Here is a 12,161-nt window from a genome sequence, read left to right as displayed (position 1 = left end):
TAATCCTGCTGGGTCTGCAGTCTCTAAGTTGCCTCAGAGCAAAGGGTGTACACTCAAATTCCTCCTCACGCTGAACCGACATTGTTGTTAAAACCGGGCAGATGTGTCTTGCTTCCAAGCCTGGCTGAACTTTGCCATTTAGCAGCTGTGTGTGACCTTGGACATGGCACCTCTCTGAAACCTGTTTCCTAGCCAAGTGGTAACTCTGCTCCTGCCTACCTTGTAGGTAGGTAAAGAGGAAGTGAGCCTCCGTGGTATGTAGGATGGGGTAGTTCTCCTCTCCTGATTACTCACTGATCCAATGAAGAGGGCAAGCCACCATGCAGTCAGGGTACCAGGACGAGTCAGCTACCAAGTCAGGGTCTGTAAGTGGATTGTCCTTTTAACTCACCAGCTCAGGCTGGCTATGCCCGGGCCTCCAGGCTAGACCTTAGCAGAGACCTAAGGTACCATCTCAGGAAATAATAAAAGGCTGGGTTTTTTTTTTCCCCCTGGTTAAATTTCAACAGAAAGTGTACGCATCATTAAATATGGAAATCCAGAATTTTATTAGCAATCTGCTAGATCTGAACTGACGCCAATTAAACAAAAAAGATATCATTTATAAAAAGGCAGAGTTCAACTTGTATTAAATATGAAATGCAATTTTCTCCTGGTTTTGATTTATTACTGGCGGTCCATTGTTCAAAGAAGCATGTTATATTTCAATAGAGAAATATTGTTTATTCATTAATATTTTAAAACAGGCTTATTGCTGTGCATGGCTCTCACCGAATGAAACTTATGATTTAAAACATGAATTAATAAACACATTTGAAAGTGTTAGACGAGATCACAGCCTCTCATTTTTCATTTTCCTGGGAGCATATTAAATTTTTATAATTCTGCACCTACAGTTTTTTCTTTTAAATAAAGACACAGATTCCGAATTACTCTGCTAATTTTAGGTAACTGGGAGAAGAAACCGGGGACCAAAGTCAGGCTGGTAAAACCCTCCAGGAGACAGTCAGGTTTCTCTTTGTTAGATTCGTAAGTCAAAACCAATGAGCTTTGTGTGGGAGGTGGTGTTCCTGGGTGTGAAGATGCTGGCTGAAGTGGGCCCACTTGTGGGGCTGTGAGGGTGGACACTGTATTGCAAGTGTGTGCATGTGTGTGCATGTGTGTGTGTGTTTGTGTGTGTGTATGTGTGTGTGTGTCCCTCAGTTGCGACAGAGCTACAGAAACACAGCACATCAGCTGGATGGTTGAGTTGTGCAAGTTGATTGCACCTCAATTGTTCAGTTTAATGGCCAAAGTGGTATCTATTGAGCACCTATTGTGTGCCAGGCAGCATGCTGCTTTCTGTGATATCCTGGTCACCACAATCTTCTTATGTTTCTCTTTTCAGGCTGCTGCTTAAGTCATTTCCCCACCAGGACCTGAATCTGTTGACTTTCTCCAGGGTCGCTTTCTACCTGATGAGCCCTCAGAGAATGTTTGTAGAAATGTTGATTGATGGGGAACCGGGAGCAAAGGGGACCTGTGCAGGTGGCAGGTGTGGAAGAGCTTCTGTAGGGACGGGAGGGAGAGATGCACAGCCTGCCTGGGGACTCCAGAGGAATGGGTCAGCAGTCTATCCTGAAGAGCTCCCATCTCTGGGGTCCCCAGACCACCTGTGAGATCTGCCCACTCCCTCCTCCCAATGTCCTGTGACACATGTGCTGTCCCTATCCTGTATGACAGAGAAGAAGGAGAGCCTGGGAGAAAAAAAAAGACTTGCCCAAATGGCAGAATCAGGAAAATACCCGTCTCTAGGAGTTGCCAAAGTTAACATGTAAGCCACATTTGCCCAAGGACAGATACTTCCTGGAATTCCGGGGGCTACTGCTTACGGAAGATATTATTGCTACATTTATTTAGTAGAATAATGGTAATAGGTTTTCCCTAGGGCCCATATCCTATCAAATCTTGGGTTCTTGGTCTGATCAGCAGTGTTAGAAATGGGTTTCATCTTGTGCAATGGGCCTTAAATCTAAGCAGGAAACTGTTGGTTACTCCCAGTATATCTGTGCTGCTATAGCGTCAGCATGTTGTAGGTCACGGGGTTTGTAGCTGGTGGCTGTGGATTACACTTCTCCCCAGGTGACCCATTCTGGAGGTGCCTGAAGTCCTGTCATTACCAACAATAGCAGCATCTTTGCAGGTGTTTATGCATTTGCCTGGGCTCCTCTGTGAAGCACGTCATCAAGTTGCTTACTTTTCTTTTTGTTTTTCTTTTTTGCATGTGTGTATGTGTGGCACAAGGGTGTGTGTGTGTGTGTGTGTGTGTGTGTGTGTGTGCATGTTTGCATGAGTGGACACACATGTATGGATGGATGTATACATGCCGGTGCACAAGCATGTGGAGGTCTGAGATTGATGGCAGGTACCTTCCTGACTCTCTCTACACCTTCTGAGTTGAGTCATCTTGAACCCAGAGCTTACTGATCCAGTGAGTTTTGTGCTGTGTGACCGTTGTGACTTCTCAGCATTTGTTTGGGTGCTGGGATTTGAACTCTGGTCCTCGGGCCTACTCAGCAAGTACTTCATCCACACCCATCTCCCCAGCCCCTTTCACTCTTATACTACCTTTGTCTTTTCCCTGCTGGTTTGTAGTGTGTTTTAATGAACAATGGTACACGGCTTCATTTTAAACTGGGCCTATTTTATCCTTCTGTGACTACTGCTTCCCGTGTGTGGTATGAGGCAGAGGGATATGCACTGTCACTGATCTGCAGGGGCATCTCCATCCACACGGTGTCCTTCTGTTATCCTGATCTCTCATGGCTGCTGGGTGGTATGCCTGCCACTGTATCAACAATACCCACTCCAGAGATTCTTGAGTCTTCCTGATATGCAAGAAAGTGATTTCTTATATGCCATTTCGTCTTCAGAACTATCTTGGCTACAGTGCATTTCTTCATGAATTTCAGAATCAGAATGTAAAGGCTCACATTAAACAGCAACAACAGAAAAAAAGTTGGAAGCCTGGCATAACCACACATCTATCATCCCAGACAGAGGCAAGAGGACTCCAAGCTTGAGACTAGACTGTGCTACAATACTGAGAGTGTGTCCTTATTTGCTTTTGTAGTTATAAAATCAACATTGTCTTAGTTAGGGTCTTACTATTATAAAGAGACACCATGACCAAGGCAACTCTTATAAGAACAACATTGAATTGGAGCTGGCTTACAGGTTCAGAAGTTCAGTTCATTTTCATTAAGGCAGGAAAATGGCAGCGTCCCGGCAGGCATGGGGCTGGAGGAGCTGAGACCTCTCGTTCCAAAGACAGAAGACTGGTTTCCAGGCAGCTAGGACTAGGATATTAAAGCCCATTCCCACAGTGACACACCTACTCCAACAAGGCCAAATCTAATAGTGCCACTCCCTGGGCCAAGCATATTCAAACCATCACAAACCTTCTGCCCTGGAGCAACTGGGTGAGGAGAGGATTTATTTCAGTTTACAGGCTTCAGTCCATCACAAAGGGAAGTCAGGGCAGGCATTTGAGGCAGGAAGCTGGAGCAGAAACCATGCCGGATCATTTGCACCCTGGCTTACACAGCCTGCTTTTTATATAGACCAGGTCTCTCTATCCAGGGATGGCCTTGCCCACCATGGGCTGGGTTCTCACAGATCAATCATCAGTCGAAACAATCACACACGTGGCCATAGGCCAAGCTCATGAAGGCAGTTCTTCAGTTATGGTTCCCCTTCCCAGATAACTCCACGTTGTGTCAAGTTAAAAACTCACCAGGACGTGTTATCCTGTCTCAGAAAAAGTAAAAACTCTGAGGCTTGGCTTGTAGCTCAGCAAAGACACACTGGCCTAGTACACACTGGCCTAGTACACACTGGCCTAGTACACACAAGGCCCTGACTTCAATTCCTAGCACCACAATAAATAAATAAATTGATTTAATAATAAAAATTATATTAGGCCATTGACATCACATTGAATAAAAAGATCTGGTAAAATGAATGAATAAATTTAAAATTCTGAATATTAACCCAGAGAGAAAATGTTCACCTTTCATTCTTTAGATGTTCTTTACTAGCAGGTATATTAGTTGGGATTCTTTAGTGTACTGGCTGGCTTTGTGTGTCAACTTGACACAAGTTAGAGTCATCACAGAGAAGGGAGCCTCAGTTGAGGAAATGCCTCCATGAGATCCAGCTAAGGCAATTTCTCAATTAGTGACCAATGTGGGTAGTTCATTATGGGTGGTGTCATCTCTGAGCTGTGGTCCTGGGTCCTGTAAGAAAGCAGGCCGAGAAGGCTATGGGGAATAAGCAGCACCCTCCATGACCTGGGCATCAGCTCCTGCCCCCAGGTTCCTGCCATGTTTGAGTTCCTGTCCTGATTCCCTTCAGTGATGAACAGCAATGTGTCACTGTAAGTTAAAAAAACCTTTTCCTCCACAACTTGCTTTTTGGTTATGATGTTTCATTACAGCAATAGAAACTCTAAGACATTTATAGCAACAGAATTTATAGAATGAATCTACATAGAGAGAAGGAAATTTATTAGGATGGCTAACAGGCTGTGGGCCAGCTAGTCGAACAATGGCTATTCAAAAATCCAGTGGTTATTCAATCAATACATGAAGCAGGGTGTCTCGGTTGGTCTTCAGTATACGCTGGGATCCTGAAGAAGTAGGCTCTAATGGCAGTAAAGGAATGTGCTTGCTAGTGAGAATGAGGGCAAGCAGGCAAAGAGAGAGCAAGCGCCCTTCTTTCATGTCCTTTACATAGGCTGCCAGCACAAGGTGTGGCCCAGACTAAAGGTAGACCTTCCCACCTAAAAAGATCCGGATTAAGGTGTATCTCATCTTCCCATGCCAATTCTCTAGATTAGAAGTGGCTCTTCCCACTTCAAATGATTAAATTAAGAAAACAAAACCCCTCCCAGGTGTGTCCAGCCATTTGGGTTTTAGTTAATTCCAGATGTAGTCAGGTTGACAACCAAGAATAGTCATCATATCAGGCACACACACACACACACACACACACACACACACACACACACACACACACACCAAAACAAAAGCTCTTTTCCATCTGAATCCTGAGGCTCCTTAGCCTCTGCAGTGTTAAAAGGCCATGTTCTCTCTGCTTAAATCTTCTCTGCTAGAGCCATACCCAGGCTCTTGCAGCAGTCACAGTAAGGTGCGATGTCTGGAGAAGCCATGGGCTGTGAGCTGGATTGTGAGGCACACACCCTTCCTGTCTGCTGCCTTCTCCCCTCCCTTCTGCTCCCCTTCTTCCTTTCTTTTGGTCATCTTTCGATTTTGGTTCAACTGATAAACTCCATAGTTGAAGCAAAGAATTGCACAGAATCCCCCTGTACTCAATGTCCCTGCCCACATCAGCCACTTCCCTCTCAGCAGCCTGAGTTTGTGGTCATCTGTGAGTCATAAAACCATGCCAGGATGTTTGGTAAGGTAGACAGAGCAAAGACCCGGAGACTTGGTGGGCACACACCTGAGGCTTAGGTGACTCCCAGGTCCATGCCAGACTCCTGGCTTGGAACACATGCCATGCTTCTCACATAAAAGAAACATGTCCTATGATCGTGTCAGCCCAAAAGAGAGTTCTCCATGCTAGAGACCCAGAGGGCTTAGCCAATAAGCTTCCCTTTCCAGACATTCCTCCCTGCAAAAGGTAATCTCAAACCCACCGTGAGAAGCGGGGTATGGTTTTACCCATCCATTTTCCTACATGACAATAAACTGTTTAGAACCATGGACTGTCTCTTTTCATCAATATCCGCCGAGGGGAGCCATAAAGAAGGCCTTCGCCTACAGAGCCGCAGCCTAATCTGAAGAAGGCCTCTCTGTGCTCCCAGCCACACCCACCACCAAGCCTGCACCCACCAAGCTAAGGACAATCTCCCCTTGGGTCAACTGGGAGCTTCCCTCACCCCACACACATGCTCCACACACCCACCCACTCCCGCCCCAGACTGGACGCTGTCCCCAGTCCACGGGCCCCTGACTCCTTCTCTGCTCTTCTGCTACTCCCAGCTGCACTTGGATGTCCAAGAGTCTGAGAATCCCATGGCCCTGGCCTCATTGCAAGTCCGGGGACTCCACCCCCCACCTAGTTCCAGCTTTCCCATGTCTTAGACTGTGCTTACCTACCCTGAGTGGTGTCTCGGTGGTTCCCTAGGCCCAGCCTCCACCCTGTCGGTGGTATAGGGTAAGCAAACTCTCCAAGCTCTGCCCCTCCCCCCAAGTGGCCATGCCCAGCCATCATATGGACCTTCAGTCATCAGCAGACCATGGTGCCACAGTACAGTGAGCCTGAGTCTAAGTTTGTTTATAATGTGTGTGTGTGTATGTGTGTGTGTGTAGGTCAGAGGACAACTTTCAGTAGATGGTCCTCTCCTTCCACTCTGTGGGTTCTGTGGATCAACCTCAGGTAGTTATTCTTGGCAGCAAGCACCTTTACCCACTGAGCCATCTCACCAGCCCCTAAACCTATATTAACATTCCCTTCACTCTTGGTGCTATGTGTTCTGTCGTTTGCTGGTTTGTGTTTTCTAAGACAGTCTCGTATCTCAGGCTGTTTTCAAAATCACTTTGTAGCTGAGAAAGACCTTGAACTCTTGATCCTTTGGCCCCACCTCCCAGGTGCTGGCCTTACAAGGCTGGCCCACCATGTCCAGCTGGATTTTGTTTTCTGACATGTCTAATGACATACACTCACCATGCTATCATGTGGAATAGTTCTGACGTTTTAACCCCCATCTTCCATCTATTCACCCATGTTCTCTATTCCTTGCTCTTTCATTGTTTCCATACACTTGCTCTTTGAGAATATTATATGGTTGAGACCATATAATATGTGCTTGATAACTCAGCTCTTTGTCATGCTAAATAATATTCTATTGACTTACACATACCACCATTTTTGCATTCTTCCGCTGAAGGGTTTCTTGGTTGCTTCTCTGTTTGGGTAATTATAAATATAATATAATTATAATATAATATGGCAGCTTCATGCTATAGAGAGATCTATCTAGTTTTTTGTGTAGCCAGAACTTGGGTTAACCCTTATCGGTGCAATTGCTGGATCATCTGCTGAATTCATATTCCTGAAGCAGACACCCAAAGTGTCTTCCAATGTATTGGCATCCCAGCAATGAGGAGGAAGAGTTCCATTGTTCCACATCCTTACTGTAATTTAGTTTTGTCAGTGTGTTGGATTCTGACAATTTTGTGTGACATGCAGTAAAATTCCACTTTCTTTTTTATGCATGTGTTTATGTTCATGTATGTGTGTGCATGCTTATGTGTGCATGTGTGTGGAGGACAAAGGTTGATGTTAGTGTCTTCCTTGGTTGCTCTCCCACAGAGGACCGGAAACCCGGCAGACACAAGCTGGGATGTGGAAGGCCATAGGCTCAGATGGAGACACACCAGTAGCAGCCAAGAGACTCAGTGAGTTTATTATACACAGCCCGAAGGAGGTAGCAGTTTAGCTAATCTCAGTAGAGAGTCTCTGTAGGATTCAGCCTTGGGGTTAGCAGTTATCCTGAACCAAGAAGCCACTATAGGCCTGTTTTTAGCTAAAGATCAGCCATTCATCAACATCTGTACTCCAGGAGAAGTTATTGCCATTCCCATTAGTCTGAGGCACTGGTGTTCTTGATGTGGCCATGCTCAAGTCAACAATACACATTCATCCAGGACTTCATCCACTCTTCATACCCCCTACACAACTTTTTTGAGACATGGTCTCTCTCTGAACCTAGAGCTTCCTAACTGGGTTCCACTAGCTGGCCATCAAGTCCTAGGGATCCGCCTGCGTCTGCCTCCTCGGCACCCAGCTCACGGGTGCACAAGCCACACTTGGCTTTAGCAGATGGGTGCAGGACCTCTCACTGTGCAGGTCCTTGCATGTGCACAGAAGGCAGTCTACGGCCAACACATCTCCCCAGCCCCTTCCCTTTTGTACCTCCTAATGGCACATGGTGCCAAACACTTCCTTCTGCTAATTTTCCATTTAGGTATTTCTTTGGAGGAGCATCTGTCTAGGTCTGTCCATTTCTCAAACTGACTTGCCTGTTTCTTCCTGTTAAGTATTGACGTTCCTTTGCTATTCTGGGAGAAGTGAACTAGGGATTGTGAGTCTTTGCAAACACTTTCTTAGAGCCTGTGGCTCATCTCATTCTCCAGACTGTCATTTGCAGGGAAGGATCTTCACCCTATTGGTGTGGCTCTGCCTTCTGGGTTGGGTCTGAGAAGCCATCTCTGCACTGAAACTCATCTAGACTTCCTGTGTCACCTTGAAGGAAGGTTGTGACTTTGCTTTGTTTTGTGAGACAGGGTTTCTATGTAGCCCCAGCTGGCCTGAAACTTGAGTAGGCCAGGTTGACCTAGAGCTCACCTCTACTAGTTCCTGCTTTTCCAGTGCTGGCATTAATGACATGTTCCATCATGCCCTGCTCCCTTGCAGCAGTTTTATAGCTAGCTGTACGGCTTCATCCGCAAGTGTACAGCATCTGATTCTAGACTTCGTCCATGTCGATGCCCTTCCCGGATGACTTGCTGCAGATATTCTCTGTGCCACAGTGGCTTCTTGCTCTCCTTAAAAGCAAGATGGTGTCTGCCATAAGCCACCCGTGTTTAGGGATCTGTTTTAGGGATGTTCTGTTCTGGTGAGCATTTGTCTGTGATTTCCCCCACACCACACTGGCTGTGTAAGTCTGGTGGCAGCAGGGTCAGTCCTCTGACATTACCCTTCTCCTTCAGTATCCAGCTGGCCACTATGGGTCTATTGCCTCTTCGTATGAGCCTTAACATCAGTCTAGACCTGCAAAATGACTCAGTGGTATTTGCTTGCAACTGTGCTGAATGGACCAAGGTATGAAGATCCAGTTGTACTTCCACCCACTAAGAGGGGCTCTAAGTGTTCAATTTTTCCTTCAGTATCATGTTAAGGATGTTGCAGCTTTCCCCATATATATTTTGTGCATATATTGTCAAACAAATGGTCCATCCATTTCTCTCCCTGCCACATGCCACCAACTCTGCATTTAGAGGCATTTCCCACCTATCCTCAGAAAAGAGGTATCATTGGGACTTTTGGAAGGAATGGGTTCTCATAGTAGGGAACCTGAGGCCCAGAGCAGCAAAGTTCATGGGTCGTGATGGGTGTGTGGTGAGTGGAATGATTCTTAAATGTGGCATTTCTACAAGCTGGGCTAGAGTGTGTAGTGGGCATGGTGCTACCTGCAGCTGATGGTCTCCAGTCATCAGCACTCAGCTGGTCCCCACGAGGGCACTCAAATTCCACTGATGCTTCTGGGATCGTCCTGGAGCTGCAGGGACGAGAAAGCTGTGCCTATGATGTTGCTGAAATCCGAGTGGAGCTTCCTCTCTAGAAACAGTCACTCTCATGGCTAACTTTTGTCTCCATGGAAGGTAGCTCTGGGCAGGGCAGCTCTGGAGGGGTCTGGACCTAGGAAGGAATCTGGTGTGGTTCTCTCCGGCAGGGGCTCCTGTGTGGTCTCATGCTGTCACTTGCCCTCTCCAGCCTTGGTGGGGCCAGGACAGGAAAATCACCTTCCATTTGAGAACTAAGGGGCCATCAGAAGGAGACTGGCAGGGGGTGTTGCTCTTTTGTCTTGGAAAGAAATGGAGGTCAGGCCCTTCTGCAAAGAGGGTGAAGAGAGGTGCTGGGGCAAGGAGGCTTGTTTGTCCTGAGTCTCAGCTGCATAGAACTTTCTGGTAATTCTGATTTAGGAGGTCTGAGTGCAGCCTCAGCATAAGCACACATAGAAACCACCAGCGAGTCTAACACTCAACCAATGAAAGTCCCAGACAGGGGGGCCAGAGTCCAGAGTGGCTTGGAGCAGTAGCTGAGTGGTGAGCCCACCTCCCATGTGTGTGGGGCCAGGACTCCAGTGGTCTCCTGACAGCCTCCCACCCAGCTGGTGGCTATTGAAGGTGTTTATGCTCACAGAGAGGTTTGGGGCAGGGGTTCCTGGTTGAGGCAGCATCTGACTTGGGAGCAGGTCCAGCCTGCATAGCCTCTGCCTTGGGCAAGGATACCTGGCCCTGATCCAAGGTACAGCCTGTCTGCGGCTTGTACTGTGTTTAGCCATCCTGACCTGTGAGTAAGACCTGGGGCAGCTCTCAAGGCCTGTGTGTATGAGATATCTCTTTAGGGGCCTGAAAGCCCTCCCTGGAGCGATCCCCCGCCACTGCCTTGCAGGCTTTAGACAGAACTTGGGGAAACTTTGTGTCAGGTGTGCAGAACACTGTCTCTGCAGCTCCTGGAGGCAGAACACCATCAAGAGGAGAGGCCAGGCCTCCATCAGAGGGAGTTTCGCCCTGAGCCCACAGACTTTCTCGACTTCGGATTTACAAATTGAAAATCATTAATAATTCTAACCAGGCGGTGATAAATCTGAGATCTCTCTCGATGAACCCAGACAGCGTTTCATAAATCAAAAAGATTACTGAGGAATTTTTTAAAATCTGACGTCAAAATGTCACGGTTACTAATGGTTTCGGTAGATCTCGAGCGGTGATCTATCATTTATCTATGCTACATCTCAGAAGTGACACGGGGGCAGAAACAGGATGTCTTTTAATATCTCAAATACAGCTCGGCCCGTAATATAGGTGTTAACAACTTGGTACGGTTTCTTCCGGAGCTAGGGGTCTGATTGAATGCCAGTCCCTGGGCCTGGGAAGGTCTGAGGCCTGGGGATAGTCTTGCTGAGAGGCAGAAAAGTGGGCCATGAGCCCCAGCCTGGAGAGGAACGGGCTTGAAAGGGCTCAAATCCAGCTCCTGCCCACAGGAGCCAGACCCTAAGGCATCACCAACTCCCACAATTCCCTGGGAGTTATCTGTTAGCAGCGCTAATTGCTAATTGTAAATCTTATTAAGAACTCACTGTGCCTCTCTCCCAACTGAACCCCAGAGGGACATTCATTCAGGCTCCTCATGGCCACCCTGGGGTTCACCATTCTCCCTGGGCCTGCTATAATCTGGACCTGAAATATAGGACACCCCTCTGCCAAGGCCCATGGGTCGAAAGCTTGCTGGTTAATCAGCCTGTGGAATCTTGGGAGCTAGTGGAACATTTAAAGAGTAGGGTATAGTGTGAGGAAGTGATGTCACTGGTGGTGTGTCCTCACGGAGGATGCTAGAACACCAGCTGCCACCAAAAGGCCAGGTGACCATAGACTTAGATTCTAAACCCTAAATCCAAATAAACCTTTCCTTAGACAGCGATTTTGTCACAGTGTGGAAAAGCTGGCTGATACTGGCCCAGAGTTCTTTGGGCTCTGCCCCTCCTGCCTCCATCTGAGCTGGTCCTCACAGTTTCAGAGACAGCTGCTCAGGCATGCTCCTGCCTCAGGCCCTTTGCAGACATACAGCCCCTTGTGGAAGTCTCTGTTCCATGGCAGGTGCTTAATAAAGGGACAGTTGAAGGCCTGTTTCTCTCAGGGGGTCATGATTGAGTTAAACCCTTCAGGTGTGGAGAGAATGCAGGGCCTTGTTCAGGCTCAGATTCCTCCTAGAGTTGCCCTCTGGGCAGCCAGACCTGGGCAGAGCTGTCTGGACATATGTATGGTGAGCCCTTCCCTAAATTCCTTCTCCTTGGCCGCTCTAGCCCAAGGGCAGCCCAGAGGCCAGAGGTGGTCTCACCCGCCTACGGTAGCCCTGTTGGGATTCTGAACAAAGTTGGTAAAAAGGCTCCAGTGGCCTGCCCTGTGTAGTCCCAGGCCTGGAACAGAACCAGATGCCTTCCCTCCTGTGGTGGCCTTGCTTCTCTGCTGTTTCTGCCATCTTGTGCTGAGAGACCTTGATTGAGGAACTTCCTCTCTATTTCCCCTCTTCCCACCAGGAAATTCATGGCGAGGAGTCTGCTTCTGGACACTGAGAGGGGTGAGGTGAGGAGGCAGCAGTGGTGCTAGATAGCCCCTTCCTGTATAAGACCCTATGTGGGTCCCAGAGAGGAACAGTGACTTATCCAAGGGTGCACAGCACTCCTTAGGAAACACCGTCAGAGGCCCCAGTTTTTGTGTCTCTCTCCAGATGCCTGACTGAATATAAAACAGGCTTCAGACCTTTGCATGTGGGCCTGGAGTTTGCCCCACTGGTAGCTGCAGACTGTG

This window comes from Mus musculus, chromosome 2, assembly GCF_000001635.26.
Source record: "Mus musculus strain C57BL/6J chromosome 2, GRCm38.p6 C57BL/6J".
In the NCBI taxonomy this organism is placed as follows: domain Eukaryota; kingdom Metazoa; phylum Chordata; class Mammalia; order Rodentia; family Muridae; genus Mus; species Mus musculus.
Note: the sequence above shows the minus strand (reverse complement) of the source record.